This window comes from Oncorhynchus mykiss, chromosome 19 (genome assembly GCF_013265735.2).
Source record: "Oncorhynchus mykiss isolate Arlee chromosome 19, USDA_OmykA_1.1, whole genome shotgun sequence".
NCBI classification, from domain to species: domain Eukaryota; kingdom Metazoa; phylum Chordata; class Actinopteri; order Salmoniformes; family Salmonidae; genus Oncorhynchus; species Oncorhynchus mykiss.
This window is the reverse complement of record NC_048583.1, coordinates 1302561-1324129: the sequence shown is the minus strand read 5'-3', so window position 1 is coordinate 1324129 and position 21569 is coordinate 1302561.

Here is a 21569-nt window from a genome sequence, read left to right as displayed (position 1 = left end):
GTTGCCAACATACTGACTTAAATCTCGAGCCACTTTAATAATTAAAAACTTGATGAAATGTATGTGTCACTTTAAACAATGGCACTTTATATAATGTTTACATATCCTACATTACTCATCTCATATGTATATACTGTACTCTATACCATCTACTGCAACTTGCCTATGCCGTTCGGCCATCACTCATTCATGTATTTATATGTACATGTTCTTATTCATTCCTTTACACTTGTGTGTAAAATGTAATTGTGAAATTGTTAGATTACTTGTTAGATATTATTGCATGGTCGGAACTAGAAGCACAGGCATTTCACTACACTCGCATTAACATCTGCTAACCATGTGTATGTGACCAATAACATTTGATATGAGACAGACAGACAGGAAGCTGTTATTAAAGGAAGTCAGTGGTATGGCCTAAAATGTGTTGGCACAGCATCACATGCTGAAATCAACTGAAATTACAATACAATAGGTGTTCCAGCAATAACTTCCCTAAACTTACTGTGTCCCAAATAGAACCCTATTTCCTACATAGTGATGGACCCTGGTTAAAGGTAGTGCACTATACAGGGAATATGGTGACATTTGAGACGTGCCCTTAATGTCATTATTCACATTCTATGTAGGTCTTATGTACTTTATCTGTCCTAAAAACACAGGCCACTTTTCATCACTGGATATAAGGTTATCACAGGTACCACAGACAGGACAACTATAAAGAAAAATGCTTCATTTAAAACATCAATAATACGTTTATAATCTGTTTAGTTTCTGGATTGGTTAACATTAGGCGATGGTTAGAGTTAAGGTACGGGTCAGTTGTTGTACTTAAAAAACAGGTAGTCTACACAACAATGTTCCCTCTAAACAGACCGTGTGCGTGGCAGCGCAATTCCTCCAGAACTGCTGGGCAGAAGAATTGCCCTGCCGGGCAGAGACTCAATAAATTGAAATTCACTTAGTTTGCTCTATTACTTTGCACTATATAGATCAACGTTTGTTCTGTGATCGAATCAATATTATATCAGCCCATTTTCAATGCAACAAAACAAAACAAATCTAATTTTCCAAGTTTGAGTCTGTGAATTTGTTGTAGACAGAGTCACAGCGCAAAGGAGTAAACTAGTACTCTATTGACAGGTGTTGCCTACGAGCGGTATTGTAATTACCCTTGAGTGAACGCGCTTTTTAGATCAGTTCAGAGCGCAGAGTCGCGCGTGTGCACATTTGTTGATATTCCTTGCTAGTCGAGTTATTAGTTTAGTTATACATAAGTATCGGTCAGCAATGGATAGTGACTGCTTTCTACGAGAGCACAAAACGTGTAGGCGACATTTTAAGCTGTATTTGAAAAGCCAGTCAAGTAAAACGCTTATTTCTTAATTAAAGTGGCAGTGTTGTATTTTGAGACAGGCTTGAACATGCAAATAAGCCAATAGGCAGAGTGGTAGCCTACATTGTCTAATTCTCTGTCTAGTAATAATAATTTATTTGACTTTGTGTGATGTCTGGCATGATGAGAGATGGGGAAATACTTTGTTTTGAAGGAAGTGTTCAGCAGCCATCATGTTGACTAGCAGAGACAGAGGACATAGGGTGGATGTGAACTGTTCTAACATCTACTGTCTATCCACAGGTTAACTGTCATAACATTTACTGTCTATCCACAGGTTAACTGTCATAACATCTACTATCTATCCACAGGTTAACTGTCATAACATCTACTATCTATCCACAGGTTAACTGTCATAACATCTACTGTCTATCCACAGGTTAACTGTCCTAAAGTTTACTGTCTATACACAGGTAAACTGTCCTAACGTTTACTGTCTATCCACAGGTTAACTGTCCTAACGTTCACTGTCTATCCACAGGTTAACTGTCCTAACGCTTACTGTCTATCCACAGCTTAACTGTCCTAAAGTTTACTGTCTATCCACAGGTTAACTGTCCTAAAGTTTACTGTCTATCCACAGGTTAACTGTCCTAACGTTTACTGTCTATCCACAGCTTAACTGTCCTACCGTTTACTGTCTATCCACAGGTTAACTGTCATAACATCTACTGTCTATCCACAGGTTAACTGTCCTAAAGTTTACTGTCTATCCACAGGTTAACTGTCCTAAAGTTTACTGTCTATCCACAGGTTAACTGTCCTAACGCTTACTGTCTATCCACAGCTTAACTGTCCTAAAGTTTACTGTCTATCCACAGGTTAACTGTCCTAAAGTTTACTGTCTATCCACAGGTTAACTGTCCTAACGTTTACTGTCTATCCACAGCTTAACTGTCCTAACGTTTACTGTCTATCCACAGCTAAACTGTCATAACATCTACTGTCTATCCACAGCTTAACTGTCATAACATCTACTGTATATCCACAGGTTAACTGTCCTAAAGTTTACTGTCTATCCACAGGTTAACTGTCCTAACGTTTACTGTCTATCCACAGCTTAACTGTCATAACATCTACTGTATATCCACAGGTTAACTGTCCTAACGTTTATTGTCTATCCACAGGTTAATTGTCCTAACGTTTACTGTCTATCCACAGGTTAACTGTCCTAACGTTTACTGTCTATCCACAGGTTAACTGTCCTAACGTTTACTGTCTATCCACAGGTTAACTGTCATAACATCTACTGTCTATACACAGGTTAACTGTCATAACATCTACTATCTTTCCACAGGTTAACTGTCATAACATCTATTGTCTATCCACAGGTTAACTCTCCTAAAGTTTACTGTCTATCCACAGGTTAACTGTCCTAACATTTACTGTCTATCCACAGGTTAACTGTCCTAACGTTTACTGTCTATCCACAGGTTAACTGTCCTAAAGTTTACTGTCTATCCACAGGTTAACTGTCCTAACGTTTACTGTCTATCCACAGGTTAACTGTCCTAACGTTTACTGTCTATCCACAGCTAAACTGTCATAACATCTACTGTCTATCCACAGCTTAACTGTCATAACATCTACTGTATATCCACAGGTTAACTGTCCTAAAGTTTACTGTCTATCCACCGGTTAACTGTCCTAAAGTTTACTGTCTATCCACAGCTTAACTGTCATAACATCTACTGTCTATCCACAGGTTAACTGTCCTAACGTTTATTGTCTATCCACAGGTTAACTGTCCTAACGTTTACTGTCTATCCACAGGTTAACTGTCCTAACGTTTACTGTCTATCCACAGGTTAACTGTCCTAACGTTTACTGTCTATCCACAGGTTAACTGTCATAACATCTACTGTCTATACACAGGTTAACTGTCATAACATCTACTATCTATCAACAGGTTAACTGTCATAACATCTACTGTCTATCCACAGGTTAACTCTCCTAAAGTTTACTGTCTATCCACAGGTTAACTGTCCTAACGTTTACTGTCTATCCACAGGTTAACTGTCCTAACGTTTACTGTCTATCCACAGGTTAACTGTCATAACATCTACTGTCTATCCACAGGTTAACTGTCCTAAAGTTTACTGTCTATCCACAGGTTAACTGTCCTAAAGTTTACTGTCTATCCACAGGTGAACTGTCCTAACGTTTACTGTCTATCCACCGGTTAACTGTCCTAAAGTTTACTGTCTATCCACAGCTTAACTGTCATAACATCTACTGTCTATCCACAGGTTAACTGTCCTAACGTTTATTGTCTATCCACAGGTTAACTGTCCTAACGTTTACTGTCTATCCACAGGTTAACTGTCCTAACGTTTACTGTCTATCCACAGGTTAACTGTCCTAACGTTTACTGTCTATCCACAGGTTAACTGTCATAACATCTACTGTCTATACACAGGTTAACTGTCATAACATCTACTATCTATCCACAGGTTAACTGTCATAACATCTACTGTCTATCCACATTTTAACTCTCCTAAAGTTTACTGTCTAACCACAGGTTAACTGTCCTAACGTTTACTGTCTATCCACAGGTTAACTGTCCTAACGTTTACTGTCTATCCACAGGTTAACTGTCATAACATCTACTGTCTATCCACAGGTTAACTGTCCTAAAGTTTACTGTCTATCCACAGGTTAACTGTCCTAAAGTTTACTGTCTATCCACAGGTTAACTGTCATAACATCTACTGTCTATACACAGGTTAACTGTCATAACATCTACTATCTATCCACAGGTTAACTGTCATAACATCTACTGTCTATCCACAGGTTAACTGTCCTAACGTTTATTGTCTATTCACAGGTTAACTGTCCTAACGTTTACTGTCTATCCACAGGTTAACTGTCCTAACGTTTACTGTCTATCCACAGGTTAACTGTCATAACATCTACTGTCTATACACAGGTAAACTGTCCTAACGTTTACTGTCTATCCACAGGTTAACTGTCATAACATCTACTGTCTATCCACAGGTTAACTGTCCTAACGTTTATTGTCTATCCACAGGTTAACTGTCCTAACGTTTACTGTCTAATCACAGGTTAACTGTCCTAACGTTTACTGTCTATCCACAGGTTAACTGTCCTAACGTTTACTGTCTATACACAGGTTAACTGTCATAACATCTACTGTCTATCCACAGGTTAACTGTCCTAACGTTTACTGTCTATCCACAGGTTAACTGTCATAACATCTACTGTCTATCCACAGGTTAACTGTCCTAAAGTTTACTGTCTATCCACAGGTTAACTGTCCTAAAGTTTACTGTCTATCCACAGGTTAACTGTCCTAACGTTTACTGTCTATCCACAGGTTAACTGTCCTAACGTTTACTGTCTATCCACAGGTTAACTGTCCTAACGTTTACTGTCTATCCACAGGTTAACTGTCATAACATCTACTGTCTATCCACAGGTTAACTCTCCTAAAGTTTACTGTCTATCCACAGGTTAACTGTCCTAACGTTTACAGTCTATCCACAGGTTAACTGTCCTAACGTTTACTGTCTATCCACAGGTTAACTGTCATAACATCTACTGTCTATCCACAGGTTAACTGTCCTAAAGTTTACTGTCTATCCACAGGTTAACTGTCCTAAAGTTTACTGTCTATCCACAGGTTAACTGTCCTAACGTTTACTGTCTATCCACAGGTTAACTGTCATAACATCTACTGTCTATCCACAGGTTAACTGTCCTAAAGTTTACTGTCTATCCACAGGTTAACTGTCCTAAAGTTTACTGTCTATCCACAGGTTAACTGTCCTAACTTTTACTGTCTATCCAAAGCTTAACTGTCCTAAAGTTTACTGTCTATCCACAGGTTAACTGTCCTAAAGCTTACTGTCTATCCACAGGTTAACTGTCCTAACGTTTACTGTCTATCCACAGCTTAACTGTCCTAACTTTACTGTCTATCCACAGCTTAACTGTCATAACATCTACTGTATATCCACAGGTTAACTGTCCTAAAGTTTACTGTCTATCCACAGGTTAACTGTCCTAACGTTTACTGTCTATCCACAGGTTAACTGTCCTAAAGTTTACTGTCTATCCACAGGTTAACTGTCCTAATGTTTACTGTCTATCCACAGCTTAACTGTCATAACATCTACTGTCTATCCACAGGTTAACTGTCCTAACGTTTATTGTCTATCCACAGGTTAACTGTCCTAACGTTTACTGTCTATCCACAGGTTAACTGTCCTAACGTTTACTGTCTATCCACAGGTTAACTGTCCTAACGTTTACTGTCTATCCACAGGTTAACTGTCATAACATCTACTGTCTATTCACAGGTTAACTGTCATAACATCTACTATCTATCCACAGGTTAACTGTCATAACATCTACTGTCTATCCACAGGTTAACTCTCCTAAAGTTTACTGTCTATCCACAGGTTAACTGTCCTAACGTTTACTGTCTATCCACAGGTTAACTGTCCTAACGTTTACTGTCTATCCACAGGTTAACTGTCATAACATCTACTGTCTATCCACAGGTTAACTGTCCTAAAGTTTACTGTCTATCCACAGGTTAACTGTCCTAAAGTTTACTGTCTATCCACAGGTTAACTGTCATAACATCTACTGTCTATCCACAGGTTAACTGTCATAACATCTACTGTCTATCCACAGGTTAACTGTCCTAAAGTTTACTGTCTATCCACAGGTTAACTGTCCTAAAGTTTACTGTCTATCCACAGGTTAACTGTCATAACATCTACTGTCTATCCACAGGTTAACTCTCCTAAAGTTTACTGTCTATCCACAGGTTAACTGTCCTAACGTTTACTGTCTATCCACAGGTGAACTGTCCTAACGTTTACTGTCTATCCACAGGTTAACTGTCATAACATCTACTGTCTATACACAGGTTAACTGTCATAACATCTACTATCTATCCACAGGTTAACTGTCATAACATCTACTGTCTATCCACAGGTTAACTCTCCTAAAGTTTACTGTCTATCCACAGGTTAACTGTCCTAACGTTTACTGTCTATCCACAGGTTAACTGTCCTAACGTTTACTGTCTATCCACAGGTTAACTGTCATAACATCTACTGTCTATCCACAGGTTAACTGTCCTAAAGTTTACTGTCTATCCACAGGTTAACTGTCCTAAAGTTTACTGTCTATCCACAGGTTAACTGTCATAACAACTACTGTCTATACTGTCATAACATCTACTATCTATCCACAGGTTAACTGTCATAACATCTACTGTCTATCCACAGGTTAACTCTCCTAAAGTTTACTGTCTATCCACAGGTTAACTGTCCTAACGTTTACTGTCTATCCACAGGTTAACTGTCCTAACGTTTACTGTCTATCCACAGGTTAACTGTCCTAACGTTTACTGTCTATCCACAGCTTAACTGTCCTAACTTTACTGTCTATCCACAGCTTAACTGTCATAACATCTACTGTATATCCACAGGTTAACTGTCCTAAAGTTTACTGTCTATCCACAGGTTAACTGTCCTAACGTTTACTGTCTATCCACAGGTTAACTGTCCTAAAGTTTACTGTCTATCCACAGGTTAACTGTCCTAATGTTTACTGTCTATCCACAGCTTAACTGTCATAACATCTACTGTCTATCCACAGGTTAACTGTCCTAACGTTTATTGTCTATCCACAGGTTAACTGTCCTAACGTTTACTGTCTATCCACAGGTTAACTGTCCTAACGTTTACTGTCTATCCACAGGTTAACTGTCCTAACGTTTACTGTCTATCCACAGGTTAACTGTCATAACATCTACTGTCTATTCACAGGTTAACTGTCATAACATCTACTATCTATCCACAGGTTAACTGTCATAACATCTACTGTCTATCCACAGGTTAACTCTCCTAAAGTTTACTGTCTATCCACAGGTTAACTGTCCTAACGTTTACTGTCTATCCACAGGTTAACTGTCCTAACGTTTACTGTCTATCCACAGGTTAACTGTCATAACATCTACTGTCTATCCACAGGTTAATTGTCCTAAAGTTTACTGTCTATCCACAGGTTAACTGTCCTAAAGTTTACTGTCTATCCACAGGTTAACTGTCATAACATCTACTGTCTATACACAGGTTAACTGTCATAACATCTACTATCTATCCACAGGTTAACTGTCATAACATCTACTGTCTATCCACAGGTTAACTCTCCTAAAGTTTACTGTCTATCCACAGGTTAACTGTCCTAACGTTTACTGTCTATCCACAGGTGAACTGTCCTAACGTTTACTGTCTATCCACAGGTTAACTGTCATAACATCTACTGTCTATACACAGGTTAACTGTCATAACATCTACTATCTATCCACAGGTTAACTGTCATAACATCTACTGTCTATCCACAGGTTAACTCTCCTAAAGTTTACTGTCTATCCACAGGTTAACTGTCCTAACGTTTACTGTCTATCCACAGGTTAACTGTCCTAACGTTTACTGTCTATCCACAGGTTAACTGTCATAACATCTACTGTCTATCCACAGGTTAACTGTCCTAAAGTTTACTGTCTATCCACAGGTTAACTGTCCTAAAGTTTACTGTCTATCCACAGGTTAACTGTCATAACAACTACTGTCTATACTGTCATAACATCTACTATCTATCCACAGGTTAACTGTCATAACATCTACTGTCTATCCACAGGTTAACTCTCCTAAAGTTTACTGTCTATCCACAGGTTAACTGTCCTAACGTTTACTGTCTATCCACAGGTTAACTGTCCTAACGTTTACTGTCTATCCACAGGTTAACTGTCATAACATCTACTGTCTATCCACAGGTTAACTGTCCTAAAGTTTACTGTCTATCCACAGGTTAACTGTCCTAAAGTTTACTGTCTATCCACAGGTTAACTGTCATAACATCTACTGTCTATACACAGGTTAACTGTCATAGCATCTACTATCTATCAACAGGTTAACTGTCATAACATCTACTGTCTATCCACAGGTTAACTCTCCTAAAGTTTACTGTCTATCCACAGGTTAACTGTCCTAACGTTTACTGTCTATCCACAGGTTAACTGTCCTAACGTTTACTGTCTATCCACAGGTTAACTGTCATAACATCTACTGTCTATCCACAGGTTAACTGTCCTAACGTTTACTGTCTATCCACAGGTGAACTGTCCTAACGTTTACTGTCTATCCACAGGTTAACTGTCCTAAAGTTTACTGTCTATCCACAGGTTAACTGTCATAACATCTACTGTCTATACACAGGTTAACTGTCATAGCATCTACTATCTATCAACAGGTTAACTGTCATAACATCTACTGTCTATCCACAGGTTAACTCTCCTAAAGTTTACTGTCTATCCACAGGTTAACTGTCCTAACGTTTACTGTCTATCCACAGGTTAACTGTCCTAACGTTTACTGTCTATCCACAGGTTAACTGTCATAACATCTACTGTCTATCCACAGGTTAACTGTCCTAAAGTTTACTGTCTATCCACAGGTTAACTGTCCTAAAGTTTACTGTCTATCCACAGGTTAACTGTCCTAACGTTTATTGTCTATCCACAGGTGAACTGTCCTAACGTTTACTGTCTATCCACCGGTTAACTGTCCTAAAGTTTACTGTCTATCCACAGCTTAACTGTCATAACATCTACTGTCTATCCACAGGTTAACTGTCCTAACGTTTATTGTCTATCCACAGGTTAACTGTCCTAACGTTTACTGTCTATCCACAGGTTAACTGTCCTAACGTTTACTGTCTATCCACAGGTTAACTGTCCTAACGTTTACTGTCTATCCACAGGTTAACTGTCATAACATCTACTGTCTATACACAGGTTAACTGTCATAACATCTACTATCTATCCACAGGTTAACTGTCATAACATCTACTGTCTATCCACATTTTAACTGTCCTAAAGTTTACTGTCTATCCACAGGTTAACTGTCCTAACGTTTACTGTCTATCCACAGGTTAACTGTCCTAACGTTTACTGTCTATCCACAGGTTAACTGTCATAACATCTACTGTCTATCCACAGGTTAACTGTCCTAAAGTTTACTGTCTATCCACAGGTTAACTGTCCTAAAGTTTACTGTCTATCCACAGGTTAACTGTCATAACATCTACTGTCTATACACAGGTTAACTGTCATAACATCTACTATCTATCCACAGGTTAACTGTCATAACATCTACTGTCTATCCACAGGTTAACTGTCCTAACGTTTATTGTCTATTCACAGGTTAACTGTCCTAACGTTTACTGTCTATCCACAGGTTAACTGTCCTAACGTTTACTGTCTATCCACAGGTTAACTGTCATAACATCTACTGTCTATACACAGGTAAACTGTCCTAACGTTTACTGTCTATCCACAGGTTAACTGTCATAACATCTACTGTCTATCCACAGGTTAACTGTCCTAACGTTTATTGTCTATCCACAGGTTAACTGTCCTAATGTTTACTGTCTATCCACAGGTTAACTGTCCTAACGTTTACTGTCTATCCACAGGTTAACTGTCCTAACGTTTACTGTCTATACACAGGTTAACTGTCATAACATCTACTGTCTATCCACAGGTTAACTGTCCTAACGTTTACTGTCTATCCACAGGTTAACTGTCATAACATCTACTGTCTATCCACAGGTTAACTGTCCTAAAGTTTACTGTCTATCCACAGGTTAACTGTCCTAAAGTTTACTGTCTATCCACAGGTTAACTGTCCTAACGTTTACTGTCTATCCACAGGTTAACTGTCCTAACGTTTACTGTCTATCCACAGGTTAACTGTCCTAACGTTTACTGTCTATCCACCGGTTAACTGTCCTAAAGTTTACTGTCTATCCACAGCTTAACTGTCATAACATCTACTGTCTATCCACAGGTTAACTGTCATAACATCTACTGTCTATCCACAGGTTAACTGTCCTAAAGTTTACTGTCTATCCACAGGTTAACTGTCCTAAAGTTTACTGTCTATCCACAGGTTAACTGTCCTAACGTTTACTGTCTATCCACAGGTTAACTGTCCTAACGTTTACTGTCTATCCACAGGTTAACTGTCCTAACGTTTACTGTCTATCCACCGGTTAACTGTCCTAAAGTTTACTGTCTATCCACAGCTTAACTGTCATAACATCTACTGTCTATCCACAGGTTAACTGTCATAACATCTACTGTCTATCCACAGGTTAACTCTCCTAAAGTTTACTGTCTATCCACAGGTTAACTGTCCTAACGTTTACTGTCTATCCACAGGTTAACTGTCCTAACGTTTACTGTCTATCCACAGGTTAACTGTCATAACATCTACTGTCTATCCACAGGTTAACTGTCCTAAAGTTTACTGTCTATCCACAGGTTAACTGTCCTAAAGTTTACTGTCTATCCACAGGTTAACTGTCCTAACGTTTACTGTCTATCCAAAGCTTAACTGTCCTAAAGTTTACTGTCTATCCACAGGTTAACTGTCCTAAAGCTTACTGTCTATCCACAGGTTAACTGTCCTAACGTTTACTGTCTATCCACAGCTTAACTGTCCTAACTTTACTGTCTATCCACAGCTTAACTGTCATAACATCTACTGTATATCCACAGGTTAACTGTCCTAAAGTTTACTGTCTATCCACAGGTTAACTGTCCTAACGTTTACTGTCTATCCACAGGTTAACTGTCCTAAAGTTTACTGTCTATCCACAGGTTAACTGTCCTAATGTTTACTGTCTATCCACAGCTTAACTGTCATAACATCTACTGTCTATCCACAGGTTAACTGTCCTAACGTTTATTGTCTATCCACAGGTTAACTGTCCTAACGTTTACTGTCTATCCACAGGTTAACTGTCCTAACGTTTACTGTCTATCCACAGGTTAACTGTCCTAACGTTTACTGTCTATCCACAGGTTAACTGTCATAACATCTACTGTCTATACACAGGTTAACTGTCATAACATCTACTATCTATCCACAGGTTAACTGTCATAACATCTACTGTCTATCCACAGGTTAACTCTCCTAAAGTTTACTGTCTATCCACAGGTTAACTGTCCTAACGTTTACTGTCTATCCACAGGTTAACTGTCCTAACGTTTACTGTCTATCCACAGGTTAACTGTCATAACATCTACTGTCTATCCACAGGTTAACTGTCCTAAAGTTTACTGTCTATCCACAGGTTAACTGTCCTAAAGTTTACTGTCTATCCACAGGTTAACTGTCATAACATCTACTGTCTATACACAGGTTAACTGTCATAACATCTACTATCTATCCACAGGTTAACTGTCATAACATCTACTGTCTATCCACAGGTTAACTGTCCTAACGTTTATTGTCTATTCACAGGTTAACTGTCCTAACGTTTACTGTCTATCCACAGGTTAACTGTCCTAACGTTTACTGTCTATCCACAGGTTAACTGTCATAACATCTACTGTCTATCCACAGGTTAACTGTCCTAAAGTTTACTGTCTATCCACAGGTTAACTGTCATAACATCTACTGTCTATACACAGGTTAACTGTCATAACATCTACTATCTATCCACAGGTTAACTGTCATAACATCTACTGTCTATCCACAGGTTAACTGTCCTAACGTTTATTGTCTATCCACAGGTTAACTGTCCTAACGTTTACTGTCTATCCACAGGTTAACTGTCCTAACGTTTACTGTCTATACACAGGTAAACTGTCCTAACGTTTACTGTCTATCCACAGGTTAACTGTCATAACATCTACTGTCTATCCACAGGTTAACTGTCCTAACGTTTATTGTCTATCCACAGGTTAACTGTCCTAACGTTTACTGTCTATCCACAGGTTAACTGTCCTAACGTTTACTGTCTATCCACAGGTTAACTGTCCTAACGTTTACTGTCTATACACAGGTTAACTGTCATAACATCTACTGTCTATCCACAGGTTAACTGTCCTAACGTTTACTGTCTATCCACAGGTTAACTGTCATAACATCTACTGTCTATCCACAGGTTAACTGTCCTAACGTTTACTGTCTATCCACAGGTTAACTGTCATAACATCTACTGTCTATCCACAGGTTAACTGTCCTAACGTTTACTGTCTATCCACAGGTTAACTGTCCTAACGTTTACTGTCTATCCACCGGTTAACTGTCCTAAAGTTTACTGTCTATCCACAGCTTAACTGTCATAACATCTACTGTCTATCCACAGGTTAACTGTCATAACATCTACTGTCTTTCCACAGGTTAACTGTCATAACATCTACTGTCTATCCACAGGTTACTTTAACACTAACTGTTGCTTTGACACGACTATAACAATTTACATTGTGACACATATGGGATACTTGATTCTGCCACCAATGTTACTGAGAAATGGCTGGAACTCATCCAGTGACAACATGAGAGACGGTGACCATGACAACAGACTGACCACACACTGCAGTGGTTTTAACTTGGGGTCGAGGGTAGCGTCAAAGACACAAAGGGGGAGCGTTAACTTTTTGTCAGCAGCATCACTTTTAGTTTCAAATCTCCCTGCGGTGAACCAAAGTAGAGCTGTGTACATGAAGATCTGCATATCTTTGTGCTTCAGTGTGGGCTTCAGTGTGGGGACATGGTTTGTGGTTATGTCTGCCTGTAAAGAAATCTGTCCAGGTATAAGTAGATCTTGGTGCTTCAGTGTGGGAACATGGTTTGTGGTTATGTCTGCCTGTAAAGAAATCTGACCAGGTATAAGTAGATCTTGGTGCTTCAGTGTGGGAACATGGTTTGTGGTTATGTCTGCCTGTAAATAAATCTGACCAGGTATAAGTAGATCTTGGTGCCTCAGTGTGGGAACATGGTTTGTGGTTATGTCTGCCTGTAAATAAATCTGACCAGGTATAAGTAGATCTTGGTGCCTCAGTGTGGGAACATGGTTTGTGGTTATGTCTGCCTGTAAAGAAATCTGACCAGGTATAAGTAGATCTTGGTGCTTCAGTGTGGGAACATGGTTTGTGGTTATGTCTGCCTGTAAAGAAATCTTACCAGGTATAAGTAGATCTTGGTGCTTCAGTGTGGGAACATGGTTTGTGGTTATGTCTGCCTGTAAAGAAATCTGACCAGGTATAAGTAGGCAGACCGTCTTGGCAGACCGTCTGAAAAAAACATCCTGAAGCTGATCAATACAAAACAACCTCAATCGTTCTCCGGTCTGGTAAATTGAACTATCAGATCATTATAATCTGATAAGATGTTACAACAACAGTGGTTGTTGTATATATAGTGCAACATTTTCATAGTGCAAAAAGTATGACAAATACTGTAAACATTGTAATCCCTGTGTGATTTCATTTGGTAACACTTTTTTTGTATAGTCCATCTGTAGATGCTCTATCACTGGCCCTCAAAATTAGGGCCAAATTAGAGCCGGGTCGAATGACATTTTCACAATGGAATCGGGTCGTGGGAAACCCGGTCCAGTGCAGCCCAGTTTAACAACTGGTGCCAGCTCTATTAGAATTTGGGCTGGTGACACCGTTACTATGCAACTACCAGCTGATCACTGCTGGATGCTGAGACCAGGTTTAGCTAGCTCGTCTGCACTTGTTGCTGTTAGCTAGCACATGGACAAGCAACACTGATGTAGTCAGACATGACATGAATTACCACCATAGCTGGATCATTCATTTAATTATCTAACAGGAATTGTTGCTGGCCATGTCATATTAAAAGCTGGCTAGCTACAAACAACATATATTCACCAATATCTTACTGATTCCCTCCACCCTATCAATATTGTGTTTATATTCACCATTATGTTACTGATTCCCTCCACCCCATCAATATTGTGTTTATATTCACCAATATGTTACTGATTCCCTCCACCCCATCAATATTGATGGTTTGGAAAATCTGACCATGACTCCGTTTTGTTGCTCCCAGCCTATAGACAGAAACTAAAACAGGAAACGCCCATGCTCAGGTCTGTTCAATGCTGTTCCGACCAATCCGATTCCACGCTTCAAGATTGCTGCGATCACGTGGATTGGTATATGTTCCGGAATTCACTTCTGAGTGCTATATGGAGCTATGGGGCTGAAACAACTTACCCTTCTCAGTGCTCTCTCACCCAACCCTCTCACTCAGCCGCAGAGAGCTCTCCAAGTTGTATTTTCTCCTCACTCTTGTTATTCTTACAACCCGTTACGAACTGACCTTAGGTTCAATTGAGTCAGTTTGTCTGATATAATTCATTACAGATTAGACATGATGGGACACATGCAATCCTGTCAAGACTTGCATAGTGTGAAAGGTAATAAAACTGTAGGATTTTGTATACCATGTAATGTGAAGGACGCTTTAAGCCAGTACTAACGTGTAATTTCTTTGTACAGCCATTAGATATGACAGTCAAGAACATAAGGTGATTTTAAGGATTTTGAAAATGGTGTAATGTGAAAGAAGTTTTATCATGTTAGTCACAATGTCACTCAGATGTGTATGTGATGATAGTGGTTGGTTCTCTTTGGTTTCATCTCGGCAACTCGGAACCAATTATTGCGTGAGCGCTGGCCTCTGGACAGTTACTAGTGTTGGTTGTGCGGGTAGCCCCCCTCCCCCCTTTCTTTGCAAGTCTCGTGCAATGTATGGCCGAAAAATCCCTCCCCTTCCAAAACTACAAAACGTCCAGGTTCACTGTAGCTAGCCGTGGTCAAGATGTACATGGCAGTGTCATGTCTTTGGCTATGCCGGATTAAGTGATATGACATGCTATTCTATAAAATCATTTCTCCGTAATTAATATTACCTGATTGAGCTAATCATGTAAATGTAATTAACTAGAGAGTCGGGGCACCACAAAATAATATTTATAGAGCTGTTATCTTCCGAATAAACTCTTAAAGACCTAATAATATTTTACATCAATAGCAGTCAATATTAATTGTCACCTTGATTCAGTCTCATCTGAATGTTGTCAATTCTTGGTTATCTTCACGAACCCTGGCTAACAAGTTGAATTAGCAATACAAAATTGGGTTTAATTATTTATTTACTAAATACCTAACTAATCACACATAATTACATATACAAATAATTAATTATACCTTGATTTCAAATTATCTCATAAAGGAAAACGTCCCTGGCGGGCGGAACAGATTTCACAGGTGGTTACACAAAAGAAAAGGGCTGGGTTTGAGTGAAAGAGTGGGAAGACTGAGGGACAAAGGGAGAAGCTGTGCTATCGTAAATACAGTATCTTATGCATTCCAAATTACCGCCCATTTGGAAAAGGAAAATGCAATAAATATTTACTCTGAGCTGCGCTTCGGTAGGTTGGTGGTAGATGGAAGGCCGTGTTGCCTTACTGAGTCCTTTGAAGAATGTCTCTGGTGGTCAATTGGATACGTTGTAGTAACGTCGTTGTGTGATAGACGGAATACTCTGTCTGTTCCTTCCTAACCCTCGTTTGCAGCTGCTGTTGCTAACTCAACGGCTAGGAGGTATCACTTCTGTAGTGAATAAGAGTTCAAAGTTCATACCATTTGCAACCAAAGCTCACGCTGATGTTGGCTTCATTCTGTAGTTATCATCTGAACCATTCCGACACGGACCGTCGTCCTCACATCCTCGGAACAGGAGGTTATATTGTCATCAAGGCTTTATATAGGAAGGGAGAGGAGGGCGTGTATGACACGTTTTATAACCCATGTCCCTTCACAGGGGCGGGCCACTGATTGAGCAGAGCCCTAACCTTATGAAAACCCAAATCTCTCATTTGGAAGCTAAAATTACATTTAATCTCTTCGCCAATAATGTTATATTCAAACATTTAAATTGAACAACAATTTCATGTGAATCCGATAACTCTGATGTGTAGACTTTCCACTGTAGAGTTTATGCCATCTTATCATTGATGAGAATGTCTCAGATGACAACCGAACTGACATCATATTCATTAAGTACCACTGGATATGTTCAATTGGTTGGATTACCAGAATATAGTTCATTTCCCCACACCTTCTGATGTTCCCAGAATCTCTATGTTAACCAAGGGGTTTGCAAATGTAACATCAGTAAGGTAGAGATGATATCATATTCATTACGTACCACCGCATATGTTCAATTGGTCGGATTACCAGAATATAGTTCATTTCCCTCCACCTTCTGATGTTCCCAGAATCTCTATGTTAACCAAGGGGTTTGCAAATGTAACATCAGTAGGGTAGAGAGAGGAAAAAGGGGGGAAGAGGTATTTATGACTGTCATAAACCAACCCCCAGGCCAACGTCATGAAAGCAGCAAACGTCAAGAAATTATTACACATGACCAAGACATTTAATCTCAACCATTTTAATACAGTAGCAGTCAATGCAGGTTTAAACAAGTCTTAACAGGGGTTGCATTTCAGGCCGAATACATTGCAGACTTTGCATTTTATCAACAAATGCTTGTGTGCCACGTCATCGACAGCGTAGTGGGCATCAGATTGCGATATGATGTGGTTAGTTGATATGTTAAAGGCCTATCCAGGCGTGAGATTCGGCATGCGTCTGCAATGTAGCTGACCTGGAACACAGCCAGGATCTTTACACTGTAAAGCTTGGGCTATCACAGTTCCTGAGTTATTTTGAGTGTTTCCTTGGGTTGCCGCCGGAGGGCACCCTTGCCTTGTTTTCTAGTTCCCAGGTTACCCTGATTGTTCTCATTAGTTTCACCTGTGTTAAATTACATTTTCTGTTCACTGGTTGCCTGGCTATTTTGGTTCCTCAGTTGGCCTGCTGCATTGCTGAGGTCTTATGTTTTGTTAAGTGCACTCAGGTGCTGATGCCTTGTTTCTACCTAGGTTTTAAGTAAATATCTGGATTTACCCTTACCTCTGCTTGCTGTGTTTCTCTGCGACTGGGTTTGAGTTAGTACAAGCCTCATTGTAACAGGGGCAGCTGTGTCAGATCAGGCTACTTCTCATCGTACGTTGGTAATGATCAGTAACATACAGTAGTTATCAACATAATATAGAGTTATGTAGCCTGTATCTGATGCTCTGATGATGTTCGATTCTCCTCCACTCAAAATCAATTTGCAATTCAGATCACAGTCTACTCCCTTGCTCTTTAGTGTGTAGATGACTTCACACAACAGGTTATTCACTGGTGACTTTGTCTGGATTTTGGTGACTTCAAAAATCTTAAAGCTTCTCTCTCTTCAGGAAAGGCTGAGTAAGAAGTTAGCTCAACACCAAAGCAAGTGTGGACCTCAAAGCAAGACACATTCCCAAAGTTGGTTAAGTCGGATCTTGAAGTGCTTGAGGCGAAGGTGCCGAAATGGATCTCGTGGTTGACAACACTCTGATCAAACTTCTTGTTGGTTCTGTGAAAGGTTTCCTTACATGTCTCTTGTCTTTCTCTAAGAATCTGAATGGCGTCAGTCAGGTAGAAATGCAGTGCATGGTACCTGAATGATGTTGTCATATATGCAGAATCTTGAACTGCTTTGTTGAAGTCCACATAGATAATTTTGGAATTGGGTCTGGGTTTGTTATTCGTATACAAATAGAGCAATGGAATGCTGTGTATTCAAATTGTCTCCATGTGGTATAGCGTGTACACAACATTCTGTAGACTTGACCTTTTGCGCAAATGGCATTATTTAGATAGAGTGCCAGGGCGAATTCCATTTCTTACACTAGCACACGCCGACACATTCAGATATACTACATACGCACCCTAGTGGTCATCTGTTTTTTTTCACCCACACCCGCCCGCAATGGCTAATAACCCATCCGCCTGACTGTATGTGATATGGTGAAAATCTGACCCCCACACTCAATATTTATTTGACATGGGGTGCATGACTTTGTTTAGCTTGATTTAGATATGTTTCTGCTTAAAATTTCCAACATTTTGGTAGGCTATTTGTTAGACAACTTTTCAATAATTAGATACATGTAGCATCTATTTTGTCATTACAAGTACATGTTGCCCTAGAATAATAAATAAACCCTTGATCAACAGAACAATGAATAAGATCAATAGAATGAATGCTAGGTGACATCGGTGAAGTTGTCATCTTTCACCTTGCAAAGATGTTTAGGGTCTGTGGAGAAAATACAAGAACCCAACAAATAAATTGAAATAACTGCTGTGTAAAATGTCCAAATGAAATCATTTTGACCGGTTGTAAGGAAAAAGACAGCTGTGAAAACGACCAAGGTATTTCTGATGAGATTTTAGTTTGGCTTTGATGCATATTTTATGTGTTTAAAATATGATCAGGTTTTATGTTGCTTTTACGATGAAGACAGCACCTCTACAGATAGTATCGAACTGAGCATTGCATTCTGTCAAAATGCAGAAATAAATAAATAACATTTCTCCACTCCTATTCCCAAGTCCAAGCTTTGCCTACATGTGGTCTATCATTTTACTGAAAAACGTGTTTAATTCTGCAGGAGTTGATATTGCGGCTATATGTGAGGTTATAAATCCTCTTTGGGGTAGGGGGCAGTATTTTCACATCCGGATAAAAAGCGTTCCCAAAGTAAACTGCCTATTACTCAGGACCAGAAGTTAGGATATGCATATGCATGGTAATATAGGATAGAAAACACTCTAAAGTTTCTAAAACTGTTAAAATAAAGTATGTGAGTATAACAGAACTGATTTGGCAGGCGAAACCCCGAGCACAATCCATCCAGGGAATTTTTTAGACAAACACATTTAGACTCACTTCCTGACATCTAATCCAAATAAAAATTCCCTGTCTTAGGTATGTTAGGATCACCACTTTATTTTAAAAATGTGAAAAGTCAGAATAATAGTAGACAGAATGATTTATTTCAGCTTTTGTTTCTTTCATCACATTCCCAGTGGGTCAGAAGTTTACAAACACTCCATTAGTATTTGGTAGCATTCCACAAGCTTCCCACAATAAGTTGGGTGAATTTTGGCCCATTCCTCCTGACAGAGCTGCTGTAACTGAGTCAGGTTTGTGGGCCTCCTTGCTCATACACACTTTTTCAGTTCTGCCCACACCTTTTCTATAGGACTGAGGTCAGGGCTTTTGTGATGGCCACTCCAGTCCCCCTACTTTGTTGTCCTTAAGCCATTTTGCCACAAATTTGGAAGTATGCTTGGAGTTATTGTCCATTTGGAAGACCCATTTCTGACCAAGCTTTAACTTCCTGACTGACGTCTTGAGATGTTGCTTCAATATATCCACATAATTGTTCTACCTCATGATGCCATCTATTTTGTGAAGTGTACCAGTCCCTCCTGCATCAAAGCACCCCCACAACATGATGATGCCACCCCCGGGCTTCACGGTTGGGATGGTGTTCTACTTTACTTTGCTTTACTTTCATCCTTTATTCTGTCATCAACCTCTCTCTACCTCTCCTCCCTCTATCTGTAGTTAGTACTACATCCACCCAGGTCTCTGTCACCAACACTACAGCTGTACCTGTAGTTAGCACTACATCCACCCAGGTCTCTGTCACCAACACTACAGCTGTACCTGTAGTTAGTACTACATCCACCCAGGTCTCTGTCACCAACACTACAACTGTACCTGTAGTTAGTACTACATCCACACAGGTCTCTGTCACCAACACTACAGCTGTACCTGTAGTTAGTACTACATCCACCCAGGTCTCTGTCACCAACACTACAGCTGTACCTGTAGTTAGTACTACATCCACCCAGGTCTCTGTCACCAACACTACAGCTGTACCTGTAGTTAGTACTACATCCACCCAGGTCTCTGTCACCAACACTACAGCTGTACCTGTAGTTAGTACTACATCCACCCAGGTCTCTGTCACCAACACTACAGCTGTACCTGTAGTTAGTACTACATCCACCCAGGTCTCTGTCACCAACACTACAGCTGTACCTGTAGTTAGTATTACGTCCACCAGAGGGACACCTTTGACTTTGTATCTAAGGATCTGCGTGATGCTTTCTCTCCTCCTGTGGAATAGACTAGAGCTATAGAGTTGTGTAATAGTTCCTTGTAGGTAGATGTCATGTGGAACAGTGGAATCAGTGCAATGAGTTTTGTCATTAGTTGTAACCGGTATGTATATGTTATGATATACTAAATTACACTTTGGTAATATGAACTTTTTGTCATAAAACATGTGAAGACTTTTTCTTTCTTTTTTTCTCTTAAATCTGTCAATCTGAAACTATGGAGATATCATCAGAACTTCGGCTTTTTCATTCTGAGTATCTCTCCACAGTCAGCATAGATAGAACAAAGACCCTATATGGTACAGATCTAGAATCAGGGTTCCCTCCCCAAATCCTAACTTTAAGCATTTGTGGTGAAATTCAAAACAGACCAAAGATCAGTGTCTTGTGGCTACTTCCCCTTGCACCACCAGTCACAGAGTGCAAGACATAATTGTCTCTCCAGTTGAAGGCTGGGGGTGCTTAAAACTTAGGATATATTTGTAGGGCATATGTGATTTATCCAAAATTGGGACCCTGTGAATTCACACATATAGCATGATATAGAGTCATATCATGTAGTATATTATCACTTCAGTTGAATCATATGTTTAAAACTGATGAACACAGTGGTAAACAAACATGTTCAGATTAGGAACTAAGGCTGGTGCAAGTCACGTGGGGACCAGTTTCCCCTTCACAGTTGAAAGTTAAAACAATAGTGTCACTACAGTAAATCACACATACGCAGGACAGTGCAGGGAGAAGACACAGCTGCAGACGTAGATTAGAGCTGAGGTTAGAAGTAGAAGTTACTGTATTTGAGCACAAGTGTGTTAAGATGTCAGAGGGAGTCTATGAAAATTCAAATGGATTTAAAGACGATGAGCCTGATGCAATGAAGAACACAGACATTGATGGTCAATTATATGCCAACGTAAGAGACTTCAAACCCAGACCAAGAGATGGAGTTGTTGCTTCAGGTAAGATTACACACACACACACACACACACACACACACACACACACACACACACACACACACACACACACACACACACACACACACACACACACACACACACACACACGAAACAGGTGAGATTACCCTGTAGTACTCTAGCTTTATTTGTCCCAATCCTGGATGATACAGTAAAACACATTACCAAAGATCTTTAATCATTTGTGATTCAGTACATGTTCAGTGGTGGAAGAGACCCTCTGGAGTTGCTGCAGTGTGTCTGGGGC